Here is a 14261-nt window from a genome sequence, read left to right as displayed (position 1 = left end):
TATCTATCTATCTATCTATCTATCTATCTATCTATCTATCTATCTATGATGGAATACTACTCAGCCATAAAGAAGAATGAATGAACAGCATTTGCACTGACCTGGATGAGATTGGAGAGTATTATTCTAAGTGAAGTAACTCAGGAATCAAAAATCAAACATTGTATGTTCTCACTGATGTGTGAGAGCTAAGCTATGAGGACGCAAAGGCATAAGAATGATACAATGGACTTTGGGGACTTGGGGGGAAGAGTTGAGGGGCGAGGGATAAAATACAATAGATGTGGTGCAGTGTATACTGCTGAGGTGATGGGTACCCCAGAAGCTCACAAATCACCACTAAAGAACTTACTCATGTAACCAGATACCACTACTACCCCAATAACTTATGGAAAAATAAAATAAATAAAATAAAATAAAATAAAGAAAGGAGAGAACAGTTACCTTGCCATACAAGCATACAAGCCTGCAGTCAAAGACAAGAATAAGATGTTGCCATCTCACCCAAGCCTCTTTAATCATATGGTTTCCAAAGATATTCCAATAATTTAGAGAAGATGAGGGACTGGGATGTAGCTGAGCATGGTGCGTAAGGAAAGAACCACAGTCTTCAGACTCAACCTACATCTAGGCAAGATCTCTAGCTTTTATTAGTTATACATAACCCCAAAACTAAGTTGTCAAAGAATCACTTACACAGAAAATCATTCTTGGCTTGTGAAAGCCAGTAGTTGCTTAGTCCCTAAAGTTACCAAGAATAATACTCCCAGTCCCCACCCTACCACCATATCCACAACTATTCCATCAGCAGGATGCTGGCTAGGAATTTTGCAGTACCCATAAAGAGCATTAAGATTAACTTAAGATATGACCATGAAAAATCGATAAGGAAGAACTTCCCAGGGAGATATGGATTGCTAGGTAAGCTAGCCAAACACTTTGTACTTTATAATTCATATATGGTAAGATTTGATCATTGCTATAGACATATAAGAACTATATGCTTCTCATCATACTTTTTCCCAAATAAGAATATTGTCAGGCCTCTGAGCCCAAGCCAAGCCATTGCATCCCCTGTGACTTGCGCGTATAGGCCCAGATGGCCTGAAGTAACTGAAGAATCACAAAAGAAGTGCAAATACCCTGCCTCTCCTTAACCGATGACGTTCCACCACAAAAGAAATGAAAATGGCCTGTCCTTGCCTTAAGCGCTGATATTATCTTGTGAAATTCCTTTTCCTGGCTCATCCTGGCTCAAAAAGGTCCCCCACTGAGCACCTTGCAATTCCCACTCCTGCGCACCAGAGAACAACCCCCCTTTGACCGTAATTTTCCTTTACCTACCCAAATCCTATAAAACGGCCCCACCCTTATCTCCCTTCGCTGACTCTCTTTTCAGACTCAGCCTGCCTGCACCCAGGTGAAATAAACAGCCATGTTGCTCACACAAAGCCTGTTTGGTGGTCTCTTCACACGGACGCGCATGACAAATATCATGATTATTTTGTGTATTCATGCATTTGTGGGTGGGCAAACTGTGCCTTAGGGACAAATCTGACTTGTTGCATTGTGTGTGTGTGTGCGTGCGTGTGTGTGTGCGTGCGTGCGTGTGTGTGTATGTGTGCATGTAAGTACAGCTTTATTGGAACAAAGCCATGCCCATTCATTTTGTCTCTAGCTGCTTTCACCTTTCAGTGGCTAGTAAATAATTATAATAGAGACAGTATGGCCTGCAGAGCTTAAACTATTTACCATCTGGCCCTTTACAAAAAAAGTTTGGTGACCTCTGGTCTATATTCTCATTTTATATTGAGCATCTTAAGACCAAATTACTTGTTTCTAGACTAATGGTAGCTATACCATACTGAAAGGAAAAGATTGCACATTGACTAGAGTGTTAGAGAAAAGTCCATTTTTTCTCCTTCCTATAAAAATCAAAAAACTTATATAGTTATCTACACTGCATGTTGTTGGACCCTTGAAAAAATAGAGTTTTCTTTATCCTTTTTAGTAGTAACATCTATTTATATTAAGGATTCTTCCAATAAATAGTCCTATGAGCTTTTTATTGTATATTATAAAGATATTATTGAGTTTTTAAATTCATCATATATCATACTGTACATTCATTTCTCCCAGGAGAAATGATCATGGTGCCTAATGATATTAAAAATCTTCTCAGAAGTTTGTTTTTGTCTCATGAATATAATAAATTGTGTCAATGATACTAACTTTGCCCTTTTTTCAAATTAAAATTTAAATGACAAATTTATACTTCACTTCTGATGAACTGGCTAATTCTGAAATTGAAAACCACTCCAAAAGACCATGATATAGTCATTTTTAATATTGCTGAAACTGCTGAAATATATGTCATTAGGCTGAGACAGGCTAAACAACTTCCATAGCTAGAGAGGAATCATTCCCTACCACCTAGCATCCAGCTGTCAATCCAGTTTTCTTCTTGTATTTCCGACAGTCCCGACATCCCGACAGGCGTGGGGCTGTGAGAAGGCCACGTGGCTCAATGGCCAAGAGCGGCTTTTCTAGGAGTGGGAGGGCAATAGGCGGGGCACGGGCGTGTCCGGGTGCGTTCTGCAGGTGCGACCAGGTAAATCTTGGTCTCTTCGGATTGACGTCACCTGGCGCATGCCCAGTTGATCTGCACCTTCCCAGGCGCCGGCTGCATTTTCGCGCCCGCTGGAAGAGTTGGTGGTGAAGAAGAACTGGGAAGTGCACCATCTTGCCTCCATTCGTCCAAACAATAGGCAATAACTCATAAAAATAAAAATAAAATTGTATTTTTACAGGTGAAAAGAAAGCACTTGATAATGCTTTGAATATAAAACAAAGGGGCCTAAAATGGTCCTTATTTAGAAAATTTAAAAAAGAAATTAAAAATAGAATAACAAATTCTCAAAACTGCCCAGATTTATGGCATTCAAAAACATATACAGTCATTCAATAAAACACATTTGTGGAGTTTTATCACCATAGCAAAAGTTGCTCAATAGTAGTGATAGAATTTTAGTAAAATTTGAAAAGGCTGATAACTTGTCCTTTGAAGTTGTGTAGTCCCAGGAAACGTGGAATTATTTTAAAAAGTTCTTTGCATTTGTGAAAGCACAAGAGAGAAAAGAGCATTAGTGTTTCTTCTTGACTGGGAAAAAATACTTAGAAAAGGGGGGTATGACCAGAACAAGAGAGTGCAACAGTAATGAAACTCACTTAGTTTTAAAGCAAGATGCCTCTGAAAGGGGAGTATCGTGGTTAAATGCAGCCAAGCACATACTGATTCTTCCACTGTGGCTACGTGGGATGTTTGAGCTCTGCCTAATCTATAGTCTTGCTGATCAAAAGTTAAGGAAAAAAAAAAAAAAAAAAAAAAAAACAGAGAACCTTATTTTTTCATTGAGTATCCCTTTAAAATACTTGCATCATGGCACAACTTATTTTAACATGATTTCACAGTTATAGGTGTACTAAAGTGGCAATTCACAAATGTAAGTTTTTGAAAAAACTGTAAGTGATTTTCCTTAGGAAAGTCAGCATTCTACTCAGGTTGCTTTTGCCAAAGTCACCTAAATTGAAAAGATCCCTAGCTCACTGGCATAGCTTCTCCATATCCAGTCTTTAAATAGTTTCATTTCAACAATCTCACTGAAATCCAGCTGGCTCATAGCCTGATCATAATAAAAATCCAAAGTGTTGCTAATTGGCTAGAGAACGGAATTTGAAATTCTGACAAGAAATATTTCCTCACCCTCGATTGAGAAAAACAGTGCACAGATAGTCAAGGTGATGCATGTTCATGTGCCCTCAAAGATTTATTTCTTTCCAATTCTTATGTCAAAATAGTGCTTAACAAAAAATATAAATAAATAAACAAATAAAAGGAAGCTCATCTCTAATCTCTGGTTTAAAGTGTTCATTGTTAACTCCTATTATAATTTAAGTTTTTAACGGATTCACTCACCCTTGCCTGCCTGTAGTTTAGATTACTGTATGACTTCCAATTCTACCACAAGTAGAAGTTGCTATGTCAATTATAATTCTTGCTGAGGACAAGAACACTGAGGTCACATCACATCCGTACTTTCTGCCCTGTACTGATACCGATCAAATTCTGAAAATAATTTAAGGTTTTGATCCTTAGCCTTAGGGCACAAAACTCGATAGAATCTAGCAATTTCAGAAACCTCATCATGTTCTACACCACATTACTCATAGCAGCTATTTTCAACAAGCAGTCTGTGGTATTGATCCTAAAACTGAAATAGATAAAATTCCAGGTCAGAATACTCCTTTAAAATCAATGGAATTGTAGAAATTAGTTTGAAAATTTCTATCAAGATATGAGAACATTCTCAGAGAACTTGGCAACAATTTAGCAGGTTTATTATTTCACTTGTTTATCAAAATATTCTTCAAGCCATAACTTTGTGAAGTTTCTTCTCCTATTTCCAAACTACTTTACTGTTTCTCAAAGTCCCCTCCTCAAGCCTGTAATCCCAGCACTTTGGGAGGCCGAGACGGGCGGATCACGAGGTCAGGAGATTGAGACTATCCTGGCTAACACGGTGAAAACCCGTCTCTACTAAAAATACAAAAAACTAGCCAGGCGTGGTGGCGGGCGCCTGCAGTCCCAGCTACTCGGGAGACTGAGGCAGGAGAATGGCATAAACCCAGGAGGCGGAGCTTGCAGTGAATGGAGATCACGCCACTGCACTCCAGCCTGGGCAACAGAGCAAGACTCCGTCTCAAAAAAAAAAGGCCCCTCCTCCATTCACTCAGCCTAATTCTCCACATCTTTACCACTTGACAAAAAATCAGAAGTCAAATATCAGGAACACCTTCTCTGTCTACTCCTCTCTTCCACCCAATTATATCTACATTTGCAAGTAGACTGCAAAAACAAAAATTGTTTAAGTAGCAAGCTGTTTATTTAAAATATATATATAGCCCTATTTTTCTCAATCTACGCCTATTATTTTATCTGTCCTTTTCCATCTCCTTTCTCTCTTTTCTCTCAACAGTGGAACATAAAAAAAAAAAAAAAAAAAAAAAAAAAAGCAAGTTACTACAAAGTAAAATTAGATTTAGGACAAAACTAAAAATAAGGACAGCAAACAAATAGAGAGAACCTGAGGTCACAGTTGCCTGGGTAAGAGGTATTCACCCTTACTAATCCATGAGACTATGTGCTTCAGACCAAACTGATCCATCCCAGAGACTGGATCTCGATTAGTTGTAACCAATATCTTGAGACATTACCATGAAAAGTATACCTGGTGGCTCCTGGAAAGTTTTACTCACTCGTAAAAGACAAACAAGTAGGAAAAGATGGTTTCTGCTTATATCAGTCATAATATGATCAGAGAAGCAGAGCCCTACCCATTCTTGATTTCTTTTCAGTTGGGGGTGGGCAGGAATAGGAGACTCAACAAATTAGAAATAGAAAAGAACTTCTTCAATATGATAAAAGATATCTACAGAAACAACACATTATATCATGTTTAATGCTGAATCAATCAATGTGCTCTCCCTAAAATTGAGAACAAGGCAAGAATGTCCCTTTTACCATTTTCATTCTGCATTGTACTGCAGACTCTTCCCAGAGCTATCAGACAAGAAAACAAAAGTTATGCAGACTGGATTAATTTTTTTAATTAATTTATTTATTTATTTATTTTTGAGACAGAGTCTCCTCTATACCAGGATGGAGCGCAGTGGCGCAATCTCAACTCACTGAAATCCCTGCCTCCCAGGTTCAAGCAATTCTCCTGCCTCAGCCTCCTGAGTAGCTGGGACTACAGGCACACTCCACCACACCTGGCTATTTTTTTTTGTTTTTAGTAGAAACAGGATTTCACCATGTTGGTCAGGCTGGTCTTCAACCCCTTACCTCGTGATTTGCCTGCCTCAGCTTCCCATAGTACTGGGAATACAGATGTGAGTCACCGTGCCTGGCCAATTAAAATTATTTTTTATTCTCAGACGACATGACCCTGTGTGTAGGAAATGCACCCATACTAGAGCTAATAAATATGCTTAGGAAGATTGTGGGAAACAAGATCTGTATACAAAATAAATAAACATTTTCACCCTGAAAACTCAAAAACTTTGCTTAGAAAAAATAAAAAGGATCTAAAGGAAAGAATCATTCCATATTCATGAATTGGAAGACTCTTTTATTACAATAAAAATTCTCCCCAAAAAATTAATTGCAGATGTTCTTTTCCAAAATTGACAATCCGATTCTAGAATGTATATGGAGAAGCAAAGGACTAAAAGCCAAAACAACCTTGAAAAAAGGTTAAAGTTGGAGAACTTTCACTCCATATTTTCAAAAATTACTGGGAATCTACACTAACCAGGATAGTATGGTACTGGAGTAAGAATAGATACACAGGTCAGTGGGATAAAATTGGCATTCCTGAAATAAATCTTTACATTTTTGATCAATTGATTTTCAACCAAGGTTCAAAAGTAATTCATTGAAGGAAGAATAATGTTTTCAATAAAGTGCCTTTCTCCACCTCTCCTAGTTTAGAATTAGTCTCTTATATTCTATATTTTAGTGATAGTCTTTTATATTCTATTATTATTTACCAGCAACAGACCCTAATAAATTTTGAATACTCTTTTTTTTTTTTTTTTAATTCTTTGTTTCAAAAATCCTAATTTGATTGAGAACTTCACTCTACAATTTCAGGTGAAAGTTTAGCAGCTGAGCCTAAGTACATATTCAATAGAATGTAGGAGGAAATACTGGGTCAAGACTTTTTTATTTTCTTTTTTGGAGACAGTCTTGCTCTGTCACCCAGGCTGGAGTGCAGTGGCAGAGTCACTGCTCACTGCTACCTCCAACTTCCAGGTTTAAGCGATTCTCATGCCTCAGCCTCCCAAGTAGCTGGGATTACAGGCATGCTCCACCATGCCTGGCTAATTTTTGTATTTTTAGTAGAGATGGGGCTTCACTGTGTTGGCCAGGCTGGACTCGAACTCCTGGCCTCAAGTGATCCACCAGCCTTGGCCTCCCAAAGTGCTAGGATTACAGTCATGAGCCACCGCATCCAACCTGGTCATTCTGTAAAAGCTTTCTTTAAAAAGGGGTCTGAGTTAACTGGGAGGTCATTTTGCCTTTGACACTTCTTAGTAGCTTACTTAATTGCTTGATGTCTTGCAATTGGCCATGGGGAGACGATGCAATCACTGACTTACAATTAGTGCAAAATATAACAGGGGAAAGAGTCTACATTTCTGATGACAATATGAAATGTAGCTGCCATCTTTGCCCTAGACTGCCGTCCTATTATTTTATTTTATATGATAGAAAATAAATCTCTAACATGTTTAAGACAGTCGTTTTGGATTTCTGTTACCAGAAGCCAAACATAATTTCTAATAATACTAAACAAACTTTATTTTTAGTTACTAGCCTCATACTCCACTCCAAAAGTTACTTAAAACAAGTGAAAGCTAATCAACTTCATCCTTTGTTATCTTTAACTTCACTTCAACATATTTTTGGTGCCTTGTTTTATTAAGCCCACACAATAGATTTCTTAATATTGCTTTATAACTGGATATTTATTTCAATTTGTTTGGATTTGTTTCCTTGTTAAAATGGCTTATATCCAAAAGACAGGCAATAACAAATGCTGGTGAGGATGAGGAGAAAAGGGTACTCTGGTACATTGCTGGTGGGAATGTAAATTAGTACAACCACTATGGATAATAGTTTGGAGGTTCCTCAAGAAACTAAATATTGAGCTACCATATGAACCAGCAATTCCACTGCTGGGTATATAGCGAAAAGAAAGGAAATCGGTTTATCATTCCTTCTTGACCTCAGCTGTATCTTATGATTCATTTCCTTTCTTACAGAAGTACATTCTTTATACATTTTTGCTGTGTATCTGTGGACAGTATACTCAATTTTTATTTTGGCAAATGTTGATCTGGTTTGAGAAAGATAGATAGCTTGGGACTTGATTCAAAGTTGAACTTTCCATCTGTACTTTTAGGACACTCCATTACTTTTCTGTCTTCTATTATTTCACTTGAGAAGTCTGCATCCAGTATAATTTTCTATTCTTGGAAAATGATCTGCTGATCCTCTCTTGATTATTGAATTTACATTTTTTATCAATTCTGGAATGTCATTAAGCATTCTCTGTATTATATATTTTTCAAAATGGCTATTTAACTCTGTCCACCAAATCCATTAAGTTCCTTGCCATATTTTGGGTATGAGTTTCTCTCTGTTCCGCCTTCCAAGGAGATTCTTCATGGAGTTCTTTCTTCAAGCTGCCAAACGCTATGTTCATCTATTCATAATCAATCAATTAGCCCATTCACTGTACTGTCTAATTTTACTTTCTAAATTATTTAGCTTTAGAAGTTTAGCTTTCTCTTTGTTTTCCCAAATTATCCTAGCAATGTGGATAAACACTAGTTTTCTGCTTACTGTTACTAGGTTTACCACTTATCTTTTTGAACATCTTATGTAATATATTTCTGATGATTCCATTTTCTTAAGTTATTAGACATACTAAATTTGTTGTGTTTTTGCTGTTTTTGTTATAGTTGCACTGTTGTTTCTGATTTTCACTCATTGTTGGTGGTTTCTTCTATGTTATACACAAGTGTACTTTAAAAGAATAGAGGATTTTGAGAATGATCTACAATAATCATGAGAGGCACTTATACCCGCTTGATGATCCTGTGTATATTGATCATGAGAAAAATATGTTAAAACTATTGCTATGTGAGATGACTGAATGAGCAAGAAGTGTCTCCAAAGGAGATCTATGCTTCATTTAGAGAAAAGGGATAGGCACATATTCAGAGAAGAAGTAAGGCTATGGGAAATTTTTTGTACATATTTTTAGGTGTGACAGGCACAATAGAGGCATTTACAAGAAGAGGGGACAGCTTGGTGAGTGACTAAATCAGATCAGCAGATAAAAGAGGAACATGGGAATAAGTGAGTACTGGATATCTAGGGGAACAGGGATCCTACAGGGCCTAAGGTAAGCAGGAAAATAACATATGATGAAATTCTCCTTGATTGTCACTTAGGATAAAGTCTAAAAATTTTTCTCTCTAGGAACTACAGTCTTAAAGAGTATGGAACTTGAACAAAATATGATCTCAAAAGGAATATATAGAGTTCAGTGGGCCTGACTTAAATTGTGCTAATGTTAGAACCCAAAGTCTTAATAGGTGTTAATAATAACCTACTTTTTGCTAAATTATCAACAACAGTAGAAGATAATTAAAATAGACAAAAAAAATCTCCATTTCAATTTCTGTATTACCTGAAGTAACGTCTTAACTATTCTGAGCTCTAGATTCCTCCTCTTTAAATGAAATTAGACAAAATAATTTTGCATTTAGAGCTTTGTGTGACTCTTCTAAATTTTCTTCAGTATGCACAATAGAAACTCATCAGAGTACACTAATTTGGATTTTACAGCTCAGTATCTAACGTATTTTTTATACTTTTTGTGTTAAAAGAATGATGGAAAGAAGATTTCAGATTGAACTCTTAAAATTCTCTAGATCAGAGAGAATGGAGAGAAATGCGTGTTATAAAATAACATGCCTTTTAGAAATAAATTTTTGAAAGATTCATTTTTTAAGTACTTTTATAAATTTTATTCTTTCTACAAAAAACAACTTAACAAATAAGAATTTGCTGTATGCCAGCCATGATCTCCATTTATTTCTCCCACACTTGTATGACAGACACCGTGTCCCCATTTTGCAGTTGAAGATGTGAAGCACTGGAAGTTTAACTGTCTTCGGTTGTACATTAGTTTGTTCTATCCTCACTTTGGATGTAGACACCTGGTGTCTGTATTCGCCTTCCTCATGCTTTCTAACAGTTATGAGGCACAGCTCCAGGTAACACAGGACTTATGCCTCAGTTTACCCAAGGTATAGTAAGTTTCTTGTAGCTCCTGAGGAAAGTATGTTATTTTTAAAAAATAACATAATATTAGGTGCTCCGTGGGACCCAGATATTTTCTTCTCAGCACTCAATGTTGCTATAAGCCTGTTGGTCTCTGCCCAAGGATTTTCACTGGTCACAAGAGTGTAACCGCCCAATGGGTTCACCTTGCTGGCCGTCTAGACAGAACTGATATATCAAGACTGGAATTGCAATGGCAAAAGAGTAATTCATGCAGAGCCCACTGTGCAGGAGACCAGAATTTTATTATTACTCAAATCAGTCTCCCCGAGCATGCAGGTATCAGAGTTTTTTTATTTGTTTTGTTTTGCTTTTTTGTTTTTGAGATGCTGTCTTGCACTGACACCCGGGCTGGAGTGGTGCAATGGCGAGACCTCAGCTCACTACAACCTCTGCCTCCTGTGTTCACAGAATTCTCCTGCCCTAGCATCCCAAGTAGCTAGCATTACAGGCGCACACCACCACATCTGGCTATTATTTGTATTTTTTGTAGAGACGGGATTTCACTATGTTGGACAGACTGGTCTTGAACTCCTGACCTCGTGATCTGCCCCCATCGGCATCCCAAAGTGCTGGGATTACAGGCGTGAGCCACCGCATCCAGCCATAGGGATCAGAATTTTTAAGGATAATTTTGCAGGAATGGTGATTGGTCGGGTGAAGATGAAATCATAAGGGATCGAAGTGAGTTCTTCTTGCTGACTTCTGTTCCCCAGTGGGATTGCAGAACTTGTTGAGTCAGTGGTGTCATCTGCTGCATTGGAATGCAGGATCTGCAAAATATCTCAAGCACTGATCTTAGGTTTCACAATAGTGATGTTATTACCAGAAGAAATTTGGGGAGGATCAGACTCTTGCAGTCAGAGCCTGCATGGCTCCTAAATCGTAATTTGTTAGTCCTACAAAGGCAGACTGGTCCCAAGGCAAGCAGGGGTTTTTCAGGAAAGGGCTATTATCCATTTTGTTTCAGAGTTTAAACTATAAACTGAAATCCTTCCCAATGCTAGTTTGCCAGTTCCGCCTACACCCAGGAATGAACAAAGACAGTTTAGAGATTAGAAGAAAGATGGGGTTGATTAGGTCTAATGCCTTTCACTGACAGAATTTCCTCAGTTATAATTTTGCAAAGGCGGTTTCAAGAGCATGCTTACTTTCACACAGAGCAGGCGGGAATTGCCAGGAATTAACACTTTCAGGAGTATCCTTCAATCAATGATGAACAGAAATTGGTGGATAAATACAGGAGAATATTTGCTTACCAGTGGGACAAATATCTCCTACATTCCCCAGTAGAATTTAACCCAAATTGTACATACTGGCTGCCTGCTTAGTAACATGCCTTGTATTGGTCTCCATACTTCCCTAATCTCACATCTTATTCAACTACCAGTGCTTGATGAAATGACCTCAAATAATCTACCTGCATCTAAATTCTTGTTTCAGGCCAGGCACGGTGGCTCACGCTTGTAATCCCAGCACTTTGGGTGGCCAAGGCGGTAGATCACCTGAGGTCAGGAGTTCGAGGCCAGCCTGACCAACACGGCGAAACCCCGTGTCTAACAAAAATACAAAAATTAGCCGGGCTTGGTGGCGGGTAACTGTAATCCCAGCTACTCGGGATGTGGAGGCATGAGAAGCTCTTGAATCCAAGAGGTGGAGATTGCAGTGAGCCGAGATTTTGCCACATGCACTCCAGCCTGAGTGACAGAGACTCCTGCTCAAAATAAACAAATAAATAAATAAATCTTTGTTCCAGGGTCTTCTTGTGGGAAAAACAGTAAAAGTCTAATAATGTTTAAGATTTTCATTATTTGGTTGCTGCTTGAGATTGAATAATATTCTCTATGGATGGATTTTATAATTTATAACTAGACCTTAAGCTCTTCTTTCTCATGCATGAGATATTTCTGACTGGTCACATTTTAGGAGGATACAATTTATGTGTTAAAAATGTTTTCCCAGAAAAGCAGAACAACACATCCTCAAATGGAGTATGTAGACTGAATGAGGATATCAGCTTTGACCAAATGAAATAAAAGCCACAGGTCCTTCTCCAGATTTTCTTGTCTACAAAGGCCTCCAGAGACTATTAAATAAGCTATGTGTTCAATAACAGTTTTTTGAATTGGTAAATTAATTCCTTTGTTCCACATTAGATTTTGGCAGTGGTATTTTAAATATAGAAACAGATAAATAGTTATTAGGTATTTCAAGGAGGTATAGGGAAGTTAATAAAGAAAAAAAGTCAGGATAAATGGAAAAAATTGAAAGCACTCCCCTTAAGTATGCGAACAGGACAAGGATATCATTCTCACCACTCCTATTTAACATAGCAATGGAAGTCCTAGCCAGACCAATCAGGCAAGAGAAAGAAATAAAAGGCATCCAAATTGGAAACTAGTAAGTCAAATTATCTCTGTTCACTGATGACATGATTATATACCTAGAAAACCCTAAAGATTCCTCCAGAAGATTTCTGGACTTGATACACGACTTCAGTGAAGTTTCAGAATACAAAATCAATGTAAAAAAATTAGTAGCATTTCTATACACCAATAACATTCAAGCTGAGAACCAAATCAAGCACTCAATCTCATTTACAATAGCTACACAAAAAAACGAAACACCTATGAGAACACTTAGCCAAGGAGGTAAAAGATCTCCACATGGAGAACTTAAAAACAATGATGAAAGAAATCATAGATGACACAAAGAAATGGAAAAACATCTTATTCCCATAGATAGGAATAATCAATATAGTTAACTGAAAGGAAAATAAATGTTGGAGCCCCCAAATCACTAAGCTAAAGGAAAAAGTCAAGCCGGAAACTGCTTAGGGCAAAACTGCCTTCCATTCTATTCAAAGTCATCCCTCTGCTCCCTGAGATAAATGCATATCTGATTTTCTCCATTGAAGAGGCTAATCAGAAACTCAAATGAATGTAACAATTTGTCTCAGCTGCCTATGACCTGGAAACTCCCTTCCCCGCTTTGAGTTGTCCAGCCTTTGCTTCAAATTGTCCTGCCTTTCCAGACTAAACCAATGTTCATCTTACATATGTTGATTCATTTCTCATGTCTCCCTAAAATATACAAAACCAAGCTATTCTCTGACCACCTTGGACACATGTCGTCAGGACCTGCTGATCCGTGTCATGGGCACACATCCTTAATTTCGGCAAAATACACTTCCTAAATTGACTGAGACCTGACTCAGATTTTTGGGGGTTCACAGTTAAAATAACCATACTGTCCAAAGCAATGTACACATTTAACATAATTCCTATCAAATTACCAGTGTCATTTTTTACAGAATTAGAAAAAAAGAAAAAAAAAAACCCTAAAGTTTATATGCAACCAAAAAAGAGCCCAAATAGATAGGCGATCTTAAGCAAAAAGAGCACACCTGAAGGCATCATATTACCTGACTTCAAATTATACTACAGCATATAGTAAATAAAAAAAACAGCATGGTACTGGTACCAAAATAGACTCACAAGTCAATGTAACACAACAAAGAACACAAAAATAAAGTCACATATCCACAAGCAACTGACCTTTGATAAAGTCAACACAAATAAACAATGTAAAAAAAGGACACCCTATTTAATAAATGGTGCTAAGAAAATTGGCTAACCAATTCTTTACCAAGAAGAATGAAACTGGACTCCAATCTCTCATCATATACAAAAATTAACTGAAGATGGATTAAAGACTTAAACATAGAAACCTGAAACTATTAAAATCCTAGAAGATAAACCTAGGAAAACTCTTCTGAGTACTGACCTAGGCAAAGAACTTAGAACTAAGACCCCAAAAGCAAATGCAGTTAAAACAAAAATAGACAAATGAGACTTAATTTACCTAAAAACCTTCCACACAACAAAATAAATAACAGAGTCAACAGACAATCTAAAGAATAGGAGAAAATATTTGCAAATTATGCCTCTAACAAAGAACTAATAATATCCAAATCTACAAGAAACTCAGACATCTCAACAAGAAAAAAACAACCCCATCAAAAAGTGGGCAAAGGACATAAAAAGACATTTTTTCAAAAGAAGACATACAAACTGTCCACAAACATATGAAAAGATGCTCAACATCACTAATCATCAGATAAATCCAAATTAAAACCACAATTGTTACCGTAGATAGCTAGTCCGGCATAAGCAGAGCAGTAGAGGGCTCCTCTCACCCTGCAGCCCCCGACACGGGAATATTAGGCGACCATCAGGTGATAGGCAGTTGTTAACTATCTCTTTGAAATAGTAATTGG

The sequence above is a fragment of the Piliocolobus tephrosceles genome, chromosome 6 (genome assembly GCF_002776525.5).
Source record: "Piliocolobus tephrosceles isolate RC106 chromosome 6, ASM277652v3, whole genome shotgun sequence".
NCBI lineage: Eukaryota > Metazoa > Chordata > Mammalia > Primates > Cercopithecidae > Piliocolobus > Piliocolobus tephrosceles.
Note: the sequence above shows the minus strand (reverse complement) of the source record.